Source organism: Microcebus murinus, chromosome 12, assembly GCF_040939455.1.
Source record: "Microcebus murinus isolate Inina chromosome 12, M.murinus_Inina_mat1.0, whole genome shotgun sequence".
NCBI classification, from domain to species: domain Eukaryota; kingdom Metazoa; phylum Chordata; class Mammalia; order Primates; family Cheirogaleidae; genus Microcebus; species Microcebus murinus.
In genome coordinates, this window is record NC_134115.1 from 31,645,490 (window position 1) to 31,671,126 (window position 25,637).

The window sequence follows — 25,637 nt, forward strand, 5'->3', positions numbered from 1 at the left end:
TAGGTTAACTTGTTAGTTTGCAAACAGAGTAAAATCTCACACCCTTCAGTTCTTGACAAACGTAAACAAAAGAACATACACATTTTTATGAACATCATGGGTCAGAGACTACTAAAAAGGTTTATAATAGAAATAGAAAAGAAAAAGATACCACATATATAGAGTACTTTACAAATAAGTTTTCACACTACTCTGTAAGAGAGATGTTTCCTGCAATTTTAATGGCCATCCAGATGTTTTCTGTCATTTAATGGCAAGATAACGTGGTCACTTAGGATTCAGGTAATAATGGCTTACCACATTCCAATTACTTCACTCATTACCTTTGAATTGTCAAATCTCTCCAAATTGATGCATCAGTTCAATAGAACTTGTGGAATTTGGTAGGGTAGTTCTAAAGTACGAAAGGCCAAAAGTAGCCATACACACTCTTGAAGAACAAGGTGGGAGGACTTGTTCCACTAGTTTTCACAATTCACTTTTTAATAATTAAGACAGTATAATATTGGGGAGAAGATATACAAAAATGCCAGTGGGACCAAACAGATAACCTAGAAAACAGATCCATAGGTACATGGCCCCTATGTGTGTGAAAGAAAGAGAAGCCCTGAGGAAAAGTAGGCAGGAAAGTACCCTGGACAAATGCTGTTGAAACAAATGAGTAGCAATATGGAAAAATATTATTGGACCTCTGTATCACACCATACACAAAATTAATCCTAGTTGAGTTAAGGACCTAGTGAGAAAGTCAAAGGTAAGAAAATCCTGTGCACCCAGAAGACTCCAGAGCAGTGGTTCTCAGAGGGAGCAATTTTCTCCCTGTATGGCAACGGCTGAAGACATTTCTGGTGGTCTCAGCTTGGGATAGGAGCAATACTGGTATCTAGTGGCTAGAGACCAGGGCTACTGCTAAACATCCTACAGTGAATAAGGTATTCCCAACAAAGCATTCACCAGTCCAAAATGTCAATAGTGCTGAGGTTGAGAAACTCTGCCCTAGAGCATAATTATCTCCGAGTCTGACTTTTTGCCTCTATTGATATCTTTTGCTCTGTTCTTTATCCATTGATTTATTTCACCTTGATACATATTCAAACTCCCATCTCTCCCAATGCAAGCCTTCTGCATGTAGGAGAGATTTTACTAAAGTTTTGTAGGTATGAGGTGGAAGGATGTAAAATCTTATCACACAGCAAATAAATTGAAGAGCATATTAGGCAGCCCTGTTCTTAACATCCCATTATCAACTGAATCACTGTAGTTGAGCTTTCTCCCTGCCTGTGACAACTCATGCAACACCTTGGCCTTTCACCATCTTGCTGGCTCCAATCTTCATATATCCCCTTCCTAGACTATGCCCAGGAATGCCAGATTCCTCTCACTCTATTGTGTACAGCAACCATTCATTTCCCTCAATCCTTAAGCCTTCCTTTACCTAGACCAGTGGTTCTATAACTGCAGCATGCATCAGTTACCTGGGGGCCTCTTTATGACACAGCTTGCTAAGTTTTGATTCTCTAAGTGTGGTTGATAATCTGCATTTCTTACAAGTTCCCAGGTGATGTTGATGCCACTGGTCTGAGACAACACTTTTAGAACCCCTAAAATACACACACACACACACACACACACACACACACACACACACACCCCTATCCAAACAAAGAACCATTCTTTCCATAGCAGGACAAAGAAACTACAGAGGCCCTGACATGAAGGTTTTTCTCTTACCTTAATCTGCCCACTTCAGAAGGCAGCAGTAATTCTACACAGCATTCCCAACCCTCTCCAATGACACACAGAGGAGGAACTGGGGGCACAGAGAAGTTAAGTAACTAGGAGAATAAGATCCAGAGCCCAGGTCTATTGGATTCTGAAGCCTCTGGCTGTGTGTTTAAATGCTAAGTAGCAGCAGGTCCCCCACTTATGATCATGCACAACCATGATAAGGCAGCCTTGCCTTGCCTTGCCTTGTTCAACCTTCAGCCTTGCCTTGTTCAATCGTATAAGGCAGCCTTGGTGGGTGGAATTCATAAATGTAACTCAGGAGTGCATTTATTATAAAATAGTTCCTAGACTGCAATATGGATATGAACCTTCATTGCAATGTTTCATTATGAATAACTCCCTAACAAAGTATGATAACGATGCCATCAAATCGATGGCACTTGGCCAACAATGGTGGTCTTCAATGACAACTAGTAGATCTATGTATGCTGCTGTTGGGATGTAGGAGAAACCTGGCCTGAAATGGTTGACGTCCCTACAAAACCTTGGAAAGTGAGGCATAAATGACCTTCATAATGAAGACTGAACAAGTTACAAGATATCAGGACACTGTACATAATTTTCAGAGATGACAGCCCACTGATGCTCCTTCCTGTTGCTCCCCAAAGAAAAAAGGTTAAGTTTATGTTTACTACTGGAGTTTATATTTACTACCAGGGGTTTAAGTCTACTAGGAGAATAGTACAGTCTAATCCTGGCTGGGAATTCTGCTTATAAGGTTGCATATTGATACATCATGACACAGTACTTGGAAAATACTGGTTTCTGAATGGCCTGATATGTTGCTTTGGGTTTGTTTCATCTATATGCTTGACAGATTGCTATATCAAATCAATCTCATGAACAATTATGACTGCTAAGATAAAAATCAATTCTCATGATTATGAAAAAGTCCATTTGCTGGGAGGAAATTAAAACAAATAACACAAAGATGCTTGATTATCACAGACAATGGCCAATAAGGGATAATATGTATGGAATACAGAGTTCATTCTATTTGATGAAAACATCATTCTGCACATACTCAGTCCTTACTTAGGAGGCACTTGTTCAGGTATGACTTAGGGTATGTGCTAGACTTGACATGTAGTCAAAATTTTAGAAATAGAGAAAACATGCTAGCTTTGGTAATGCCTGAAATATAAATTATACAAAAACACAATGACTTATACAACTATTCTCCAAACAGGCTTTCTTCTTTGGAGATTGCTTGAGTCTGGCTTATTTCAGTGAACATACTGACCACGTGTTTGACCAGCCAGTAATACCAGAGCAGAGGAGTGAAGTAAAGATGAGTTTCCAAGGATAAGAAAGGTCAGAGGAAGGAGATAGGGGGAAAAAGACATAGAAAGAGAGAAATTGAGAAAAGTTCAGGGTTGGAATAGTGATGTACTAGTTTTTTTGGCTTGCTGTAACAAAATACCACAAATTGTGTGGCTCAAGCAATAGAAACTTATTGTCTCACAGCTCTAGAGGCCAGAAGTCTAAAATCAAGGTGTCAGAGGGGTGGTTCCTTCCGAGGGCTGTGAGGGAGAGTCTGTTCCATGCCTGGCTTCTATAATAGCTTCTAGCAGACTCAGGCATCCGTTGGCCCATACACGGTGTTTTCCCTGTGTCCTGACATTATATTCCCTCTGTGCACGTCTCTGTGTCCCAATTTCCCCCTTTTATAAAAACACTAGTCACATTGGATTACAGCCACCCTAAATACTTCATTTTAACTTGATGAACTCTGTAATGACCCCATCTCCAAATAAGGGCGCCTTCTGGGGTACTAGGGGTTAGGACTCCAACGTATCTTTTTAGGGGGGAGTAGGGGCAGAATTCAACCCAAAACAAGAAGAAAGAACTATGGTAGGAGAGAGGAAATAGGGAATACATGGAGAAATAGGCTTAAAAAGCGAGCGAAATAAAAGGGTAAAATAGTGAAGAGGACAGAGAGTGAGAAGAGTGATTTCCTTAGCAATTACAAGAATCCAGGTGTTTTTCAGGCCCTGGCCAGCTGCTGACACTCACTGCAACTGGTAGCCTATGCCCAGCCACTGTGCAAGAGGCTGGCATCCCCTCAGGGGAGACACAACCCTGCAGGCACACTGCACTTTTGTGCCATGCCCAATCCGCACAACTGAAAACTATAGCCCTACCAAAACAGTACTGGGAACCCTACTTCCTCCATTTTTTAAAGGACAGAATTCTCCTTTTTAAAAGCGAATAAAATAAATAGAAATGCAATGAAGAATTCGCTAGGGTTTGGATTATTAAAATTACTGACCTCTAGATTTTCATTCTGCTCTTCATCTGGCCACGAGACACAACTAAATGAGATGAATAGTACTATTCACCCATCAGTTTGGTTTTTCAAGGCAAACCAATAAGGCAAATTGATGTATCAATATTTTTAATATTAACAAATCCTATCACCTCCTATAAGATAGACATGCAAAATGAAATCTGGGACTTCATAGTAAGTCTTCCTGGCTTCTTGCTTTTCAACAACCCTGTAAAAATGGGGAGAATTTTATAGAAAAATAAGTATTTTTCTATACATGGGAAAGGGTGTAAAGAAGCCAGCTGAGACTAACCTACATTTGTCAAGCTTTTCTTGTGGTTTCTCAATTTTTTTTTTTCAAATCACTAAAGTGATACATATTTGTTGCAAAAATATCAAATAGAACATTGACATCAACAGAAAAACAACTTTCCTTCTTCCCCTATTTCTATTCATTCCTAATCCATCTTCCCAGAAAAAAAAATCACTGTCCCAGTTTAGCACGTGTACTTCTAAACATTTCCCTGTAAAAACTGTATATTACACAGGTATGCAATTTTGTTATTTACAAAGCAAGTTTGTGTTACATATATTGTTTTCTCATGCCCATTTTAGAAAGTGTGGATAACACCCCGAGTAGAAATTTGGGTAGACACATTTAGACTATGTCCCAAAGACAACTATTACGAGTGGTAGGTATGTATTTTCTGAAATCTTTTTTCTATTCATACATACTTGTTTTGTTTTAATTTTCATTCTAGAAAGTGCTATCTTTTCTTTTCATTTTTTTTGCACAAATAATATATGCTTATGGTAAAAATAAAATTCAAAAAATGAGCAAAAGGAAAAAATAAGAATCTACCTTTCTTAAAATTATTACTCATTGTTTACATTTGACCACCAAGAGACCTTGATAGATTTGTCAAAAGCTCAACCCAGTTTGAGTTACTGAGATAAGACCTCTACATGTGGCTTTTATTTTTTTCTTGACTCAAGGGAGAAAACAGAGTAGATTTCAAAACCTAATATTATCATAGAATCAGCATTTTGGGAAAGTTTCCATCTTCGTCCTATCTGTCCACTCCCTGACTCCAAGAACCTTTCAAATAATGTGATATTTGCTTCTTTTTCATCCCTTAGAGTTGTCGTTTAGTTATATTTTATTTGTTTGTTTGTTTTTAAAACAGATCAAAACAAAACGTATCTAACTGCACTTCCAGGTCAGAAAAGTGCAATCACTGGTGTTTAAAAGGCAGATCTCTGCTGAGTCTCTCTTAATACCTAGAATTATAATTTTGAATTTTCCATACATTACACACACACACATAAACACACACACATTGCCACTAAAATGTTTTAGCTGTATTAAATAATTACTTCTTTAAAACAACATTTTTCTGGCTATAAACATTTGTTATTTGAACAGTTTTGGAAAAAAAGAAAATAAAATTCACCCATAAATTCACCTCCTAGTGATAACCATGTTAGTTGATATTTTGGTGTATTTTCTTCCAAAGATGATTTTAGGCATATATACCTTTTAATCAAAATCTATACATGATCCCATAGGTTTTTACATTATAGTAACTGCTATCGTGAATGCTATTATTTTAAATAGAAATTACTCAGCTATAGTTTTAGAGAAAAATCTCTCACGAAATATTAATACATCTTTCACCAGCATATTCCTATCCTGATGACCTTGATTTGAGTGTTCTTACGCTACTCATCTTGGCTTATAGCCAAAACCCTAGAGCTTCCAAGTAGGGTTTCAAAGGCTCTCCTTCCTACCTCTCAGATGCAGGCTTTGATTTTTTTTGTTTGTTTTTGTCTTATTCATGGTTTGGGGGAGTTTTTTTTGCTTTGTTTTGATTTTCTTCTGCTTTTTATCAGCACCAACTAATCAAAGGTATGTCTGCTTTTACAGGAGTCCGTTAAACTTAATTCCAGAATGGATTCTTCCCCCAACCCAAGCCCTCCCTTCAAGGTTGCAGAATACATGGGAAGCCTAACTTGTCTCTGGTCACTTCACCTCTCAACCACCTATTTAATTCCCGAACAAATTTTGTTGAGCGTCTACGAAGTGCAGGCTTTCTCTAGGTGCCGAGTTCCAGCAGTAAATAAGACCCCTGGTAGCCTGGTGCCTCCGGTCTGAAAGGTTGTGCTGCTTATTCAGCTTTAAGCTGCTTAAAAGCAAAATCTATGTCTGCCCCATCTGGGTATCCATCAGCTCCCAGCAAAGTGCCTTAGTCACAGAAATAACTAAATTCACCAGCTATTGGCCAAATGAAGGAATGAGAAGCAAATTGCTTCAGAAAATACATCAGTTTTGCCATAATCTTTATAGATTTATTTCTTTGAATGAGGGCAAGCCAGTTCTAGTAAAAACACAAATATCACTAGAAGGGACAACATATGAAACACCTCTCAGCCATTAATAGTTTAGTGGGAATAAATTTTCCAACCAACTGACTTCCAAATTTGTACCAGCAAAGAAAAAGGAGGGAACGTGTGCTTTGATCACAAAGGGCTGCTTGGGACAGATATGGGAGGGGTTTGGGACGCCCAGGGATCTAGAGGTGGTACCTATGGGGGTCAAAGTGAAGGGCAGGAGAGCTTAGAGGATAAACTTTGCTAATTTCCCAACTATATATTTTTAAAAATTCTTACACCGAGAAAGGGACTGGAACCAGAAAAAATCATATATGTTTGCGAAGAGCCTCCAGCAGTAATGAGGGAAATGACAAATTGTGTGCCAGGATCCATTGGGGAGCTGGAAGACAAAGACAAAATGAAGTTTCCTCCCCTTGTATCCCACTGCAGAGAAAGATCCTGCCCTGCAAACACACATACCATCCTGTGATTTATTTTTGGATTAGCAGAGTGTAACCTAGTGAGACATTCTCTTTTAAGCAATATTTAACTGCTTGAAGTCTTGATGTCGTGGAAGCCAGAATGTCAGCAAACTGGGAGAGACGTGAGCGATGCAAGAAGGAGCCACCACTTGGAGGTAAGCTAACATGTGACGGCCTCGTGAATAAGCCCTGTAATTTCTCCTTCATTGACATCCTATTTGGTAATCATTCGTATAAACCTTAACGGAAAACAGATGCAGAATCAATTTGCAAGTACTGGTATTCATTTAAAAATCTATAAAGGTATTTTTTACGATAGTGACACAAAAACACGCAATTCTCAATTATAGACCCTGAATCTTCATTTTTTTTAAAGTTTGGAGCTAAACTGGCATGAGAACTAAGAGTATAGAAAGAACTAGGTAGAACAAATTTCAGACAGCATCTGGCAAATTCCCAGAGGATTTATTGACTTGCCAACTTATAACTGGGGTGCCTTGGGTTTTATGTTCCTTTTGGAAGCTTTTGATTGTCTTTGGCTGGTGTGTAGCTTTTCATTCCAAGTGGCCTTATCTTGGTGTCTGATGTAAGAAAGCAAATAAAATAATGAAAGAAAAGGAATAGCCAGAATTTTCTAGAAGGCACACACACACGCATTCATTCACTTAAGCATGACAGACAAGCACATGCAAATGCTTTCACCTTGCATTTATTAAAAGACGTTAGTACAGTTTAAGTAGGATATCTATTTAGAGAATCAGACTAACTTTCTAAAATTCAAATTTAATTACTTCATTTCCCTACTTAAATCTTCTTGGGATCCCCACTGAATTTGGATTAAAGTTTAAATTCTTGGCATGCTATATCCTTTATAATCTATTCTTTATTCTTATCTCCTAGGCAACCACCAACCTCCCCACGGCACTGAGTGTCTTTCTTCCCCTGGCATGCAGGGTACCTCTTCCAGAAAGTCTGCCCTGAATCCCCATCCTGGACCTACTGCCTCTTCTTTCACCACCACACCACCCTCCCCATAACCCTGTCTTATCATCAACAGGGATCTGTTTCCACGGCAGTCTTCATCACTAAACTGTGTGCTCACCAAGTATAAGGACACTGTCCACACCATCTTTGTAGTCCTAGGATATAACCCAACACAGCATAAGTTCAAAATAATTGTTAGGCTGAACAGAATTGCATTTATTAAACATTTAGTGTATATAGGTGGCTAACCACTACCCAAGTGGAGTGGAAGCTCAGATGATTCTCTTGACACTGGGCAAATTCTCATTCGGACAGGCTACATGCCAACGTGATGCATGCCTGAGCTAGGACAAAGGAGGACTGGAGCCAGGGCAGACCTGGAACTGACAGGTGCCATTTTGTTGTTTTTTTCTCTTGTGTCTTGCCCTTCCATCTCTCCCTCCACTCACTGCATCATCTTCCATCTCAACACACATGCCCTCTCAGACACCCACCACAGTAACCTGGTCAACTGCTCACCAGACCACCGCTTGGCTGAGTGTGGGAGGAATTTAGAGGCTGACTGGCTCACATGGAGAACAGGCTTAGATTAGGGGACACAGATTTATATACCTTCAAAGCCAAGCAGTAGAGGTAACTATGTGAAGAGCGTTGGAATTCAGAGTTTTAAAAAAATAGTTTGCTGACCAAGCCAAGTAGGGCTGACTTCTACATCTCACTGGCCGACTGCTAATTTGGTACCACTGGCTTAAACTCTTCATGAGGCTTCCAACAGTTAGCCCAGGAACCAATGGTTGGGAATTCACATCACAAGAGCAAAGTATTTTATGGTAGAATGTATTGAAAGGAAAAATAAAAGGGGTCCCTGGCATAAATATGGTTGAAAGGACATGCCTTCTACGTGTCAAATGACCCTAGATTGACGATGGTGATGAAATACACACACAGATGCGACCACCTCAGAGGTCAAGGCCTCCAGGCCTACGTGCTGTGCCTGTAGGTCCAACCATGCTGTTTCTGATTCGTGTTTATTCTTGGTTCCCTCTTTGTGTGTAATTGTGGGGCACCATCTGTTAGCCAGGATGGGCTAGGTATTGGGATGGAGAAATGAATAGCCACGACTGCTGTCCTCAGGACTTAATGCAATGGTAAAGGGAGACAGATATCTGTATTAACAATGTACTGACATGTTATAGGGAACAGTGGGGTCTACAGAAAAGAGTGGTCATAACCCTTGAGCTGAATCTTTACAAATGAATGAATAAGAGTTTCCTCAGGAGATGAGTGGGGGGTGCAGGAGGGTGGGTGGGGGAGAAAATTTTGAAAGCAGTCACTTCAGCATTAGAGTGCCTTAGAAGAATGTAGGAGGATGTAGTTCTGCAGAGCAATAAAGTTAAAAAGATAAAAACTAGAAAAGCAGACAGAATCCAGATTATGAAGGTTTTAGAGGTCAGGCTAAGGATTTTGAACTGTATACTATTAAAAAGAAAAGGTATTTGAAGGTGTAATAAGATGATTTCATGTTATTGTTAACATGCATTATCCACGTATACCTACTCCACCCACCCTGTACTCCTTTCAAGAGCCTGAGCTTTTCTCTTCCCTTGCCCTAGAGTTTTGGCAGGGCCAAAGAAGAAACTGTTGGAAAAACAACATTCTTTTCGCATGCATACAAAGACCGTCTTTGAGGAGATTGTGCTCCATATCCTGGGTGCGAGAGGAGAGAGGAAAGTGCCTAGGAGCCAGAGACAGGAGAAGGAGAGAGAGATTCATTCAGGTAGGGAAGGGAATAGAGGTTGTCAGTCAAGGGACCAGAGAGTCAAGGATGCAAGCCTGGTGACCTGGATGGCAAGAGCTCAGAGAGGTGATTCAGAGAAGGCTACCCCAGGCACTGTTGCCCGTTCTAGGCAGAGACCTCAGCTGGCACAATGGCCGTAGTGATGCCTACACTTCAGGAGCCATGTAGGTTTGGAAAATGAAGATATCAGTGGCATCCATGACACATATCATATTAGAAGCGATCTTCGATTTTCTTGGCATCATGTAAGCTTTCGGGACTACTTTAGGAAGATGGAAGGACCTCCATTAAGTACTGTGATTAAATTTCCTTCCAGCTATAGAAATGGAGCCTTAGAGTTACATTTGATTGTATTTTTTAAAATGTGATATTTCTCAAACACCCAAGTCTGTAGAGTAAAATTCACGCATTCATCACAAAGTGTTTTATAAAGGAAAATAACATGATCAGACTTGTGGTAGGGAAGGATAACATCTGAGAAAATTCACCTGATGTCCATGAACTTTATTGCAATTGGGGAATCAGATCTTTCCAGAAACTGATCAAGGGGGACAAAGGAACAAAGAGAAGGTCTGCAAAGAAAACAGAACATTAGTCTTTAAGAAAGGTCATTGCTTTCCAGATAGAAGGAGTATATCCTAAAATCTGTGCCCAAGGAATGAGAAATCAGAAATGGAACCTGCACTGGGCACACTCTCAACAGCTCAGGAGATGATGATAACATCAATGCCCACCGCAGTTCAATCTCGGTGAGAAGGTATCTCTGTTCATTAAAATACATTTTTGTAAAAGTCTCACATGTGACCATGGAACTAAAAAAAGAGAACTTCAGTGTCCTAATCCATTTTCTGTTGCTATCACAGAACACCAAGACTGGGTAATTGATAAAGAAAAGTTTATTTAGCACACATATGAAGGCTGGGAAGTCCAAGAGTGTGGGGCCTGCATCTGGTGGGGGCTTTCTGCTGCATCATAACATGGCAGAGGGCACAGCATGGTAGAGGGAAAGAGAAAAAGGGCCACAGAGAGCTCACTTTTACAACAGAGCTCCTACCTCATAGCAACATGAATCCACTTGTGAGGGCAGAGCCCTCATTCATCCATTAATCCATTCATGAGGGCAAAGATACTAAGTTTCCAGCATCTGACCTTTTGGGAGCCACTTTCAAACCATAGCACTCAGTGTTATTGGATCCCAGTCCTTGCCTTCAAGCATAAAGCCTTGTTGCTCCTATTTTAGAGTTTAAAATATGAATCCTCAAAGAGATTAAATTTTTTCACTAAGTCATTTATTCAGCAAACATGGGCTGAGGTCCACCCTCTTCCAGACACTTCTAAGAATAGCATTAGAGTACTCTAATGATGGGAAATAAATATATAAGTAAAAATGTATAATATGCATATTGGTAAGTGCTATAGCAGGTTGCGTACATTTCCTTTGGAGAGTCTGCCTCCCACAATGACCCCATTTCTCTAAGAACCTTCCTCTCTCCCCTCAGTACTGACCTCTGGCAGATATGTTTTTGCAATTTAATGCAACATTCTGGTTTTAATTGATTGTATCTGGCGTGGTCACTGAACTGAAGAGTGGCCAATTAAATTCTCTCTTCAGGGAATTTAGAATTAGGCCTGAGAAATAGTCAATCTGTGCTTGTCTCTCATGTCAAAGACAGTTTTAGTAAATTATATATTTCTATGAATTTGATCAAAACTTTTAAAATTATTCACATAAAGTTATTCAGAATAACTTCTCTTTTTAATATGTGTAGCATCTATAGTGGTGACCTCTTTTTCATTCCTAATATTGGTTATTTGTGTCTTATCTCTTTTTTTCTAAATTGGTCTTGCCAGATGTTTGTCAATTATATTAACTTTTCAATAAATCAACATTTGGTTTTGTTAATCCTATTTCATGTTTGTCTATATTTTATTAAATTTTGCTCTTATCTTTATTATTTCCTTTCTTCTATTTCTTTGGGTTTATTTTACAGTTCTTCTTTCTAAGGTTCTGAGATAAATGCTTTGCTCATTAATTTTTAACCTGTCTTTCTCTAATACAAGCATCAAAGCTTAAATTTCTAAGTGCTATTGAAATTGCATCCTATATGGTTTGAAACTATTTTGTTATAGGTAAGTCAAAATGTTTCTAATTTCTAATTATGATTTATACTTTGACATTTGGGCTATTGAGAATGATATCTCTTAATTTACAAATAGAAAATATTCTAGGTACCTTTTTGTTATTGACTTCTAACTATATTTCACTATGGTCACAGAACACAGTTTTAATCCTTTGAAATTTTTGAAGACTTGCCCAAAATATGGTCAACTTTTGTGAATGTTAAATCATGTTTGCTTGTAAAAATAAATATTTTGCAATTGAGTACATTATATAAATATCCATTAAGTCAAATTTGTTAAACATGCTGTTCAAATTTTTTATATCCTGATTGAAGCATGATGCTAAAAATCTCCCAATATGATCATGCATTCGCTTATTTCTCCTTAGAATTCTTTTGCTTTTTACTTTGCTTTGAGGTTATATTGTTACATATACCAAAACTTTAAAATATCATATCTTTCTGGTAAATTAAACATTTATTATGAAGTGATTTTTAATTAAATTAATTAAATTATTAAGTTAATGCTTTTGCCTGAAAGATGATTTTGTCTCATATTAATCTACTTACACATGTTCTTCTGATTGCTGTTAACATATCTTTTTTCTATTCTTTTCATTTTTAACCTTTCCATATTCTTATATTTTAGGTGTATCTCATAAATAATACACAGTTGGATACTTTTAGCAATCCAGTATGACAATCTTTGTCTTTTAACTAGATCACTCATTTCATTTACAATTAATGTAATTAGTCACATATTTAGATTTATCTACCATCATATTTTGTGTTATACTTTTAATCTATTTTGCTTTTGTCTCCATTCCTACCTTCTTTTGCATTAGTAAAGCATTTTTTCTTATTTCCTTTTATTGCTGTACTTATTTCAAAGTTATATGTTCTATTTCTATTCATTTAGTGAGTAATCTATAATTTATGACATATATTTACCAAATTTAAATTTAATCAATACCTTTACTATCTGTTTTATAAAATCTTAGACCTTATTAACTCAATTAACTACCACTATCTCCCAATTGAAATGTTATTTTATATATCAATATTTATTTAGATTTCCCACATACTACTTTCTTTTCTCTTCCTCCCCCCTTGCATCTCAGACTTTCCATTTTAGATTACTTTTTTCAATTTAATGAACATCCTTTAAAATGCCCTAAAGGGCATTTAAATATGTTAGTGACAAACTTTCTCAGTTTTTGTCCCTTAAAAATGTATTTTACCCTTACTATTGAAAAATATTTTGGATTGGTATAGAATTCTAGATTGGACATTATTATTTTCCAGCACTTTAAATATATTACTCCAGTGTATTCTAGCTTTCATTTTATTATTAAGAAATCAGCTGTCAGTCTGTTACCCCTGGAGGGTAATATATATTTTTTTCTCTGGCTGTTTTCAGATTTTCTCTTTGTCTTTAGTGTGTTATAATTTTTCTATGGTGTGTCTTAGTGTAGGTTTCTTTTTATGTAGCCTGTTTGGAATTCACTGGGCTCCTTTTAAAAAAAAACCAACAAACTATGGGTTGGGCATTACATCAGTATACCTTTGAATATTGCCACTACCAGATTCTCTTTCCTTCTTATATAAAACCCAGTTAGATGTATATATATTTTTAAAAAATTTTTTCTTCAAGTCTTTTAATCTCACTTTCATTTTTCTATTTTCTACTTTCTCCATTGTAGATAATTTTTGAGACTTATCTTCCAGTTTATAACTCTCTCTTCAACTTTAATTTGCTGCCTAAACCTTCTGGCTGAGTTTGTAAATTTCAAGTATTATATTTTTCATTTTTAGAGTCTCTGGTTCTTTTGAATATCTACTTGGTTATTATTTATAGTTTCTTGTTCCCTGTACTTTTAACGTTATCTTTTATAATTTAAATAGGATGGATAGGCATAGTTATTTATATTCTGTCTCTGGGAATGCCAATATCGGAAATATTTTTAGGGTCTTTTGCTTTCTGTTTTTTCTGCTCTTCTTGCTCATATAGCATGTTTCCCTGTGTGCTTACAATTTTTGAGCTTGTTGCCTATTTTCCTTGGAAAAATTACTTCTCAGAATTCTTTGAAGATTATGATAAAGGCACATTCCTATGCACAGAATTTGCTTTTCCTCTGCCGTGAACCCATGAGTACTACCGCTTTGGGATCCTTTTTTTAAAAAAAGAGGGGACTAATGGTTTGTGATTTCTTTGGACTACCTGCATATTTTGACTTGGGACTACAAATTCATTTGAGGCAGTTTATTTCTTGCTTAATCTTATACCAAAAGTATAGTCATTGAGGGTGTTTTAGTACTACAGGAGATGATCCATTAGACTCCCCACCATGGGAAGGTCTGGGCTTTATCTTCTATTCCTTAGGCATATGATCCCATGAATACTTAGACTCAAGTTTATCAGTTTTGAAGAGTGACATCGGAAAGATGGCAGAATAGAAGTTCTCCAGCTCCGACCCCATCTCACAGAAACTCAACTAGCAACAACCCACAAACAAGAGAACTTTTGTAAATATCCCTGAACTCAGGAGAGAAAGACTGAGACACTCTCCCTTGGGCCACAGAACTGAGAAAACGTACATTCCAAGGGTGAGAGAAATGGTTTACTTTGACCATATCACCCTTCCCCCAAGCCAGCACAACACACCCAAAGAGGATTCCCCTGGCCCACGGTTTCTATAGTGGGAAACGAGAGTTAGACATGGACATGTAGGATCCCCATCATTTTAGGACCCGTTCCTGTCTCACCCCATGGGAAACACTGGGAGTACTGGCAGGACTAGACCACGTGGGCTCAGTTAAACACAAAGAATGGGGGTGGGGCTTGCAGTAATTAGCATGTGGATCTTGGCACTGACTTGCATTCTGGCCAATGGAGGCACTCCACCAGAAAAACTATCCAACAGTGTCACCCTCCAGGAAGCACAGTTAATAAGTCTGGCTCACTTGAGTCCCTAGCCAGCTTTCCTACCTAGCCCTGGTGGTTTGCATAACGCTTCCCTAGGATGGGAGATGCAAATTCACAAGGATCTGTGGAAGGGAGCATCTAGTCCTGCCCAGCCCCAGTGGCTGAGCAGCAAGCTTACTCAGCCGTAGTCCTCTCCTTAAGTCCTCCCCAGATCAGGAGGTACGAGCAGGTCAGTGACTATCTAGAGGGGAACATCTGCCCTTTCCTGACCTTAGCAGCCAAGTGGCAACTACACCAAGCCTGATTGCTCTCCTTAAGCCTTCTCCAGGCCAGGAGGCAATTATCTACAGATGAAAGCATCTGGCCCTGCCCAACCCCAGCAGCTGAATGGTGACCCCACTAAACCCCAGTGCTCTGCTTAAGGCTTCCCCAGGGCATGGACAAGTACATGTCCACCCATATCTGTGGAGCATAGCCTCTGGCCTGGCCCATCCTGAGTGGCTAAGAAGCAACCCCCGAATTCTTGCCCAGTTTCAGAGCCCAGCATGTGGCCCTGCCCAACTATAGATTCCAAACAGCAGTAGCATCCAGCAAGGGAAGACAATTTATAACTGTGCCCAACCTGAGGTGGCCACTGAGCCAAGCTAACAGCTCTGCCTGACCATATTTTTTTCTTGCATTTATACGTTTGTATCAGGAAGGGGTTGGAGAAATCCACATCCAGTTCACAATAATGCTGGAATTTTAAGTCCCACACCAATAAAACAAGTGGTCTAGGTAAAGTCCAATGTTCTTTACATATTTGAAGTTCTATTAATTTTCATTGTTACTATTGACTTTTTCTTATGCATTTATGTTTATGATAAATTTCTGTAGTCCTTACCTGCTACTCATTCCTTAAATACTATAAAATTTTATCGTGAAATTTCCACAAGAGAGCAGTACGTTTATGGCTACATTTGCATAAAGTGCTAGGCTCAAGCAGACGTCTATACCAGCTTCTCAGGGACTTTATGAATGTGACCGAGCTCCTTGTCTATCTTCCTTTCCAAAATATAATCTCTGTGTTGGTTAGCATAGTCACTAAGTGTATTCAGAATTATTTCATCCTTTTTTTTCTTTGAAGTATATGGCAGGATTGTCATTCCCTTCTCTTTTAAATTCAGGAGTGGCAATGTGACTTGGTTTGGCCAAAGAAATGTGAGTAGTTGATATCACTTTCTGGTGGAAACTTTAAGAGCCGATATATACGTCACACATTCTCTTTTCCCTTTTCCACAGAGACTGACAACATTCTAGATCATGTTGTTTCTTTCACCTACATCCTAGAATGAGAATTATGCAGGGTAGAGCTTCTAATTGACATATAATTAAAATGGAGTCTGAGTGAGAAATAAACTCTTGTTGTCTAAGATTTTGGGGGTTGGTTGTTACTGCATCATAATTTAGCCTCTCTTGATGGATACAAGAATAAGTGGGACAACTTATTTTCCATTGTATTTCTCATATCTTAGCAAAAGGCCTGACATGGTCAGTGTTTGTGATTTGTTGAGTCCAAGCAAAGCTCTCCAGCCCCTGTGGTGACAAAGATGAGGACTCTGATTGTCTGTAAGGTTTGGTGGTGAATCCTCAATACATTCCATTCATCTTTCCAGCTGGAGGGAGGGAGGAAGACATTTGGCTTCCTCACAAGTGGTAATCATTTAGTTTGGTACAAAGCCCATTGGAAGAAGGAAAACAAAGGGCATTGCTTCCTACCACTGCAGCGGGTAACACTGAATATTCTATTCTGTTAGCTTGTGAGAAATGGTGCTAGGCAGAGGAAAAGTCAACAGGGTTTTTTTGTTTGTTTTTAATCTTAGTTCAATCAATCAGGGAAGAAACATGTTCTGATCACAGAATTGTGTGCTTAGGAAGGACTTTGGCATTTGTTAAGTCTACCTACTGCCTACAAGTAATCCATCTCAGGAAAGGTGTTTTATTCTTAGAAGCTATGAAGCCATTGTTGGTTTCTGAAGCAAGATGATTGGATCTACCAATAAAATGTCATATTATATTGGTCATATATTTCATGAATTTTATTTTTCAAGTAAATGGTCATATTAATTACTGTTCAAGCATAGAGACGTTTGAGAGTGAAAGAGGACACCATTACCAATTATACCAGGGTGACCAGTATAAACTGGTATTTTCCTGGGAAAACTGTATGAACACCTTACAAGAGAGACACTTAGCAATGTGAATTTGATAACATGTAATGAATGCATGAAATCCCTTATTCTGAAAAGAGCCAGCTGACTGTGAGAATAAAAAGCCAAGGCAAGGAAATATCATTCTCAATTAGGCATTTCAATGAGTAACATCATTTTTCCATTCGCTGCTTATCACTACATTTTTTTCAGATATGCCCCTAGGGTGATCTTTGATATTTTTGTACAAATGCATAAACTATTTGCCTGTATTGAACCCTCAACCCCAAGACCCAGGCCAAATGTTATTATGGCGTCTCTAACATTCCTAGACATGGCTAGTGTCCATCAACTGGGTTTTCCCAGCACAGTGTAGACACTTCTATGGCAGCACTTTCCACATTATATTGTAATTCTCCACTTATATCTGTCTTCCCTCAAGGGCTGTTCAAGAGCAAAAACCATGTCTTATTTCCTTTCGTGTCTAAGAAGAACTTTTTTACCCAGAGGTAATTGCTCAGTAAATTATTGAAAGAATGAACCCTGAAAACTACTTATTTGGAAAAAGAAGAGATTATGCTTACAAGGCCTTCCCAGCTTGAGCATGAGATAAAAGGAATAGAAATGAACAAACTGATTTCCCAGCTGTTTCCTGATTCATAGGGAAAGAAACAGAGTGGTACTGAGGTAGAGGCAGGGGAGAAACAAAACATAGATCCTTCCTTTTAATTACATTTGGCTGTGGTGCTATTTCAGGATAGAACTCACAAAGCTGTAACTGCTAGGAGCTGTGTGTTCATTACTTGAGGGAAAACAAGGTAATGCACTAATCTTCAGGAGATTTTTTAAAGGCTACTTTGTGTTACATCTTCTAGGAATGAAACTGAATGTATCTCCCCCAGTGGTAATTACAGAAATTAAAGATGCAGAGAAGGCATCCGGTCAACCCTCCCAGCACGGCATGTACTCTGCCACCCGAGCCATTTTTATGTAGCTCCTGTCACTTCCCAGGAGTGGGCAGAGCCCCTAGCAGAGCAGAGAGACTGCTTGGGAAACAGAAAGCAGACACTCAGCTCCTGCTGCTAGATGGCTTTGGTGAGGGATTGGGAATTGACAGATGCTAAATTGGTAGAATTCTCCAATCTAGGAGTTAAGTCATATATATTTATGTAAAGGGGAGATAGCTCTCTTCTGGGCCACGAGGAAGTAACGTGGGTAGGGGGTATGTTTGCCTTATTAAGCTGTTTTGCAGGATTTAAGGAGCTGATTTCACCGAAGCATGTGTCAGGACAGGGCAATCATTCTTCGAGTCTAATAGTGCTGCCTTAAAGAATAGCATTGGGTACAATGTGACTTCTCCACTATGCAATTCAGCCATGTAACAAAAACCCCTCGGATCCCCCTAAGTCTATTTAAAGGGGAGGGGGGAGGGGGAGAGGAGGAGGGGAAGGGAAAGGGAGAATAAATAGCATAGGACACAAAGCTTGGTGCGATTACTTTGGGTTCTAATTCTGGGCTGACGCTTGAGTGGTTGGAAGCATGAAACATCAGCGTTTCCCCCCAGTACTGGAGTTTTTACAACACTAAGGTATAGGAAGGAGTCCTGGTGACCACTGAAGGTGGTGGCAGAAGGAGATGGCACAGAAAAGGCACCATGCACCTCTCCCTGCACTGAGTCTGTCTCGGCCCCCACCATCCTCTCACTATTCCTTCCACAGGTATATGCGGGACGCCCACTAAGCCCATGGCACTGTGCTAAGCAGTGCAGAACTAATGGTAAAAATGACAGCTTTGGCCCTTAAGATCTGGTCTAGCGGGGAAGGCAGCCACATAAACAGGTCATCATCATTCACTGTGCTACTAGGTATGCTATCGGCAACATGTATATAGGAGGCTGTGAAAATATGGCTGAAAGAGTTGCCATTTCTGTGTGGTTATAAATTAATGAGAAACTAGAGTTTGGGGACGTCTTCACCTATGGCTCCCCATGATAAAACCCAACCCTCTTGCTGTGGCATTCTGGTCCTCCAACGTGTGTTCTCGTAGTTCAGTGTCACTACCCACGATGGCTGACACCAGCTGCCTGCTCCATCCCACCTGCTTGGTTCTCAGCTGTGTCCCTGGGTAGAATGCTCCAGTATTCTCTACTGATCTGAATCTTATCTGCTAAAGGTCAACTCAAGTCCTACCTCCTCCTTGATTATTACAGCCCACAGTAACCTCCCCATTCTGAACTCATCATTTGGAATTCTGCTTTGACACCACTTTATGACGTCTCTTATATTATTATATACTTCTTTTAGCATTGCTTTGCTACACACATTATTTCTCCCCAACTAAAATTAGACATTAGATGATGGCAGAATCCATCATCTAATATTCCATATAGACCCAACTAGAGTGTAGCTTACCATGCTCAGTACATACTTGTTGAATAAATGAATATGGGCATTCTGTTCTTTGGGGGAGATTTAGGATGAAGTTGTCTGGATTTTTTTTTTTTGTTTGTTTGTTTTTTGTTTTAGCACCTGGAGTCAGTATGGAGAGCCTTTCTTTCCTATGGCTATGAATTTGGATAACATTATTTTTTCCTAAAGGCCATCCATACATCCATTCATCCACCAAATACTCACCTGAGAGTTTAGTATTGAACTAAACTCTACTTGGTGTCAGAGAAACTGAGATGAACTGACGCCCTAAGTGGGAAGACCAGCACGTAAAGGGATAAGTGGAATGAACTGTTGTGAGTTTCGTTATCTGTTAGGGCAAGGCTGCGGGGGACAGAAAGTTAATTCTATCACAAGGGTAAGTCATGATTTCATGAGGTAGGGGAGGACTGAGCGCTTTTGGGCAGTACATCCTGCAATTTTTAGACCGAAGTAAGGAAGCTTGAACATCAGCCAACTGTTCTGTCTCACACTGGCTCAGGATGAGCCTGTTGTGCATTTCAGACCCAATTCCTTTATTTGAACATGTCTACCTTCTACCCTCACAAGTGATTGGATTGCTACTTAAGCAGGAGATTGAGTTCTTTGGCTGGATGTAATTTTCCCTCAGAGTTCTGAAGGCATTTCCCAATGATTTCTAACCTTCACGGTGGCTGAAGTCAGACACTACTTCTGATCCTTGACATTTTCTATGAGATCTCTTTTGTTCTTGTTCTCAACTGGCTCTAAAAGGTTTTTAGGATCGTCTCTTTGTCCTTGGTATCAATGATAATCTATCTTGATGTGTTTTGTTGTTTTAGTTGTGGTAAAACACATATAAACATAATTTACCATCGTAACCATTTGTAAGTGTACAGTTCAGTGGCATTAAGTATATTCATATGTCTGTGCTATGATTTAATTCATAGTTTTAAGCCCTTGATGGACCCTTTCAAAAAGGATATTCATGTTCTTGTTTTATTTCTCCAATAATAATTTCCTCCTCTCCTTTTTCTCTCTTCTCTTTCTGGAATTTCTATTGGGTAGGTGTTTGATCTTCTGTACTGCTACTCTAATTTTATGTCTTTTCTTATCCACATCTTTGATCATTTATTCTACTTTCTGAGGTTTTTTTTTTTTAAGTTGTCTTCCAATTATTTTACTAAATATTTTATTTCTGTTAAATTTAGTCTCTATTTGTTATTCTTGCTTTGAATGTCCTTTTCAAAAAATAGCATCCTATTATTGTAACATTTTGCATCAATGAAACATTACTTCTCTGAGAATAATTTTTTGAAATTTTCTTATAGGACTATTCTTTTCTCCAAGTACCTTTTATCTTTTCCTGTTTATTTAAGGGTCTCTCTCCCATTGTAGGAGATTTTCCTTAAATATCAGCCATCTCTGGCCATCTGTCTTGGCTGAGAATGTGTCACTAGGAAGCTGAATGGATGGTCTGTAAGCATGGACAGGGCTGGTTTGATCAGTTGGGGACCCAGTAATTTTGCTGGTGAATTGCTTGCAAATATTGTCCTTAAGCTAGAATGTCAGCAAACTGAAAACCCAGCAAGAGGAGGATCTGAGTGGGGATCTCACCATTTACAATGTAGATTATTTTTACTGAATTACTTAGTTTTTAGCATGATATTTCATTCTATTCTGTGCCTGGTGTGCTTAATACTGGGACCTCTCAGGTTCATATCCCCAGTAAACCTCTCACTTCTTCTTAGCATAGCATAGTGAAGGCGTCTGGGCACCACTCACTTCTTATACAGATGGTCAACGAATCCCCCACATCTCAATTTGTTCTCAGGGCCCCGGTGCCCCTTTCCAGATTTTTGCAGCTTAAGCAACTTCTCCCCTCTTCAATCTTTCTCCATTATGCTAAACCAGTTATCATTGATATATTATTTTTGGATTCAAAAAATCCAAAATTTTTTGAAACCTGTCATCTACTGTCATGCTCTATTCCCATTTTATTCATAATTTATGGGTTTTCTTTTCTTTCTTTTTTTTATTTTAGCGTATTATGGGGGTACAAGTGTTAAGGTTACATATATTGCCCAAACCCCCTTCCCCCTCGAGTAAGAGCTTCAAGTGTGTCCATCCCCCAAACGTTGCACATCTTACTCGTTGTGGTTGTATATACCCGTCCCTTCCTCCCCCCTCCCCTCCTCCCGACACCCGATAAATGTTACTACTATATTTCCACTTAGGTGTTGATCCGTTAATACCAATTTGCTGGTGAGTACATGTGGTGCTTGTTTTTCCATTCTTGAGATACTTCACTTAGTAGAATGGGTTCCAGCTGTATCCAGGAATATACAAGAGGTGCTATATCACCATTGTTTCTTAAAGCTTAGTAGTACTCCATGGTATACATATACCACATTTTATTAATCCACTCATGAATTGATGGGCACTTGGGTTGTTTCCACAGCTTTGCAATTGTGAACTGTGCTGCTATAAACATTCGAGTGCAGGTGTCTTTTTCATAAAGTGACTTTTGATCTTTTGGTATCTTTTTTTTTTTTTTTTTTTTTGGTCTTTGAGGTATCTCCATATTGCTTTCCACAGAGGTTGAACTAGTTTGCAGTCCCACCAGCAGTGTAGGAGTGTTCCTCTCTCTCCGCTTCCACGCCAGCATTTGTTGTTTGGGAACTTTTTGATAAAAGGCATTCTCACTGGAGTTAAGTGATATCTCATTGTGGTTTTGATTTGTATTTCCCTGATGATTAGAGATGTTGAACATTTTTTCATATGTTTGTTGGCCATTATTCTGTCTTCTTTTTAGAAGTTATTTATGGGTTTTATTTTCATTTTCTATTATTTTGGAGACTTTTCTGGATGGAGTTGACATTGGCCTGTGTGTTTATCTACCAAACTTAACCAGCAGTCCTTTTCTATATTGAACCTTAGATTTCTCCTACTGTCTCTCCGGGGAGCTTCCCCCACCCTCATCATCTACCCCATCCTCAGTGCTATAATCCCAGGTTTCCAGAATTAGCAAATTAAAAAACAGAATACCCAGTTAAATTTGGACTCCAGATAAACAAATGTGGTATGGAACATAATCTAAAAAATTATTCATTATTTTTTCTGAAATTCAAGCTTAACTGTTCATCCTATATCTTATTTGCAACCTGTTTTAGTTCAGGGTGTTATAACACAGTATAAACTGGATGGCTTATACACAAGAAAATTACTTTCTTACTGTTCTGGAGGCTGGAAATCCGGGGTCAAGGTGCCAGCTTAGTTGGCCTGTGTTGAGGGCCCTCTTCTGGGTTGCAGACAGCTGATTTCTCCTTGTAAGCCCACATGGTAGAAAGAGTGTAAGCTCTCTGAAGTCCCTTTTATAAAGGCACTGATCCCATTCATGAGGCTGCACACTCATGACCTAACAATGCCCAAAGACCCCATCTCCTCCTGTCATCACACTGGGCATCAAAATTTCAACATGTGAATTTGGGGGTGGGGGTACAAAAATATTCAGTCCATAATACAACCCTACTAGGATAGAAACTTCTCATCCTAGCTTTGGCCCTATAGAACCCAATTCTTATATCTAACCACATAGCTAGCACCTGAATAGCATTTCCCTGTTCTCCTACCATCTCAAGAAGGTAATATCAGATATTTACCTGTGGCTCAGGGACTTCTACACCCTACTACAACAAGGTGGGTAAAATGTCTGGTTTTTACATTTTGCTTATGCTAAACTAAAGATTTCGAACCTCATCCTTAAAGCTTTGGAGGATTGCCAAATATTTTTTAACAGTGAAGTGACATGATCAGATTTGGATTTAAAAAAAAAAAAAATCACGCTGTAGCATAGAGGGTGACAAGCCTGGAGGCAGGGAGAGCTTTGAGTAACTAGTGAGTGATTTAAGCAAGAAAAGATAGCATCCTGAGTCAGGAAAGAAAAAGTGAGAATGGAGAAGAGAAAATGCAAGGAATTTTAAAAAGGTAGGAACTACTTGACTTGGATTAGCTGTAGTGAAGGGAAAAGAAATGTTGGGTGAGTGCTGAGTTTCGGCTTAGGCAAATGATAGTGAGTAGAAACTTTCACCAAGAAAAGAAATTCAGGAGAACAGGTTTGAGGGAGGAGATTACTATTGGTTGTCTCCTAAATGGCTCTCATTTACACAAGGGGAAGAGGTTCTTCTTCTAGGAATCATGACTGTCTTTGGCCTCATCCCAAACTCTAGCAAGAAGAAACCACAAAGATGTATTCAGCTTACCGAAGTCAGTTGCAAACTGTGGCTCCTACCCTCACTGTGAGCTCAGCTGATGCAGGAAGGCCTTCCATTTCCCACGTGCAATTCTAGGGAGGGTCCTTCTCATGTGATAGGCCTGTCCTTTTGCAACCAGGGAGTGACAGCTGTTGGCAATTGTTGGCAATTGTCAGCTTAGCAACACTGGAAATAGGCTGTCCTCACTTCTTCACTCTGGTCTATGATGACCAATGAGAATGACAGGGGCTGCTCTGTGGTCAACCTGAGTTGACATAACCCACCCTGGGCTGAGACCTGAGAGAACCAAATGGGACTGACTCTCTGGAGGGACCATTTTCTTTCCAGGAAACTGCCCCTTTGCTTTCTCTCTTAACTCTCAGATTACATCATTTGCATCAAGTTCTCTTACTGCACTAAATCACCTGCTTGCAATAATAATGTCAGGACTAGTTTGTCAGTCACAAGCAGCACATGCCACTTCCTGAGGAGTCAGAAATAACATGGACTCCTCCGTTGTTAAATTTTTTGCTCATAACAAATCTCATTATTGATCCGATTGAGTCGGTTGAGAGTTTAACATTAACTTTAATGCCAGTTCTTTGCCCTGTTAATTGTCAAGCCAATAAAGGCAGCTGCTATCTCTGTTAAGCTAATGAGGCAGGGGAAAGAACAGGAAGGATGGCAGGTGAGGCCAGTTCTTCATCCCCTGAGTCTCTGCGTTGCCCAGGCAACTTTTCCTGCAACTGTAAATGGCAGTGTTTTCCTTTTCTCTGTCCTGCATTAGCAGACTGCCATTCCCAAAGGACTGGGCCCTCCGCTTTGTTTTTCAAGGAGTGTGTAGGATGAACTCGAGCAAACAGTCTCATGTCAATGCCAGACATAGCTTCTCCATCCCTTTCTATTGCTGTCGATTCAATTTCTTTTTGAGAAAGCCATACAGAATTGGAAACACAATTCTGTGTGTGAAATTACTAGCACAAAGCAACAGATGATTGTAGTGCCCGGGGGAAAAGAAGGCATAGGTTGAAAGGCACATTGAAAGAATGTGGGGTGGGAAGGGAGGAGGTGGTTCTGAAACTCATACCTCCAGCTGAATAATTCTAATGAGTCCATAAAGAAGTCGGAAAAACTCGCAGCACTATGAATTCAAACAAGCATTACTGTGCCTAAGTTTGCCTTATAGGATAAATTGTTAGATTCAAGTCAAACGACAGGTATACAATAGGTCATCAACCAAACAGACTTTTTTGAGTGCATGTCTTAGAATACAGGACGGCAGTGGAAGCAGAGGGAGGCATTGCACCTTATTGAAAGGAATCCAGAAGAAAGGAACATTCACTAGCCAACATGGGCTTGGTGGTGGTTTGTTTTTTAACCAGCCCACCTTTCATGAGATAATCATGGAACATAATGAATTAAATTTAGCCTTCTAATATTTTTCTGTCCTCATGTGTCTGTGCACACAAACACACACAGACACCCCAGCAAGGCCTGGAGGATGGCCCACTAGTTTTCAAGAAGTACTATTACGTGGTGCTTAAGAATCTGGCCTCTGGAGTGAAATGGATTTGGGGAAAATTGGTCATTCCCTGAGCCTCAATGTTCTCCTCTGAAAAATGGGGGCGATTAAGACAGAAAAAGCCGGGAAGCTCCCTGCACAGTGCGGAGCACATTTCAGCCACTGCATTGGTGTGATATTAGGAGGCTTGCCTACAAAGCCCGTGTCCTTTCCACTTCTTCGGTTCTCCAAGTGAAACGCAGCACACAGCGTCCTGCTTCCTTTGTTTTCTCCTGGGAAGTGCTTTCTAGATCCTGCCTCCCTTGTTTTTTTTTTTTTTTTTTTTCCTTGTTGCTGGCCAGGCACAAAGCCTTCTCCTGGCTGTGGGTCGGGGGAGGCTTGGTTATTTGCCAGGTTGCTGGGAGGATTCCCCAGATGACTGTGTCAGGGGCGCTAATGAGTCTCTGTTTAGCCATGACTGTGCACTCCCCTGGCAATGGGGAGAGAAACACCTTGCACAACAATTAGCTTTTCACAGCCATTAGCAAT

At 39.5% G+C, this 25,637-nt stretch overlaps 1 long non-coding RNA gene across 1 annotated transcript in view; it reads right to left on the minus strand.

The window, feature by feature from the left end:
• Nucleotides 1-22,727, minus strand: part of LOC105856679 (uncharacterized) — a 48,737-nt gene extending 26,010 nt beyond the window's left edge. The window contains exon 1 of the long non-coding RNA XR_001147262.2: nt 22,570-22,727. This is a non-coding gene — a long non-coding RNA (uncharacterized LOC105856679). The remainder of the gene's footprint in view (nt 1-22,569) is intronic.
• Nucleotides 22,728-25,637: the final 2,910 nt, after the last annotated feature.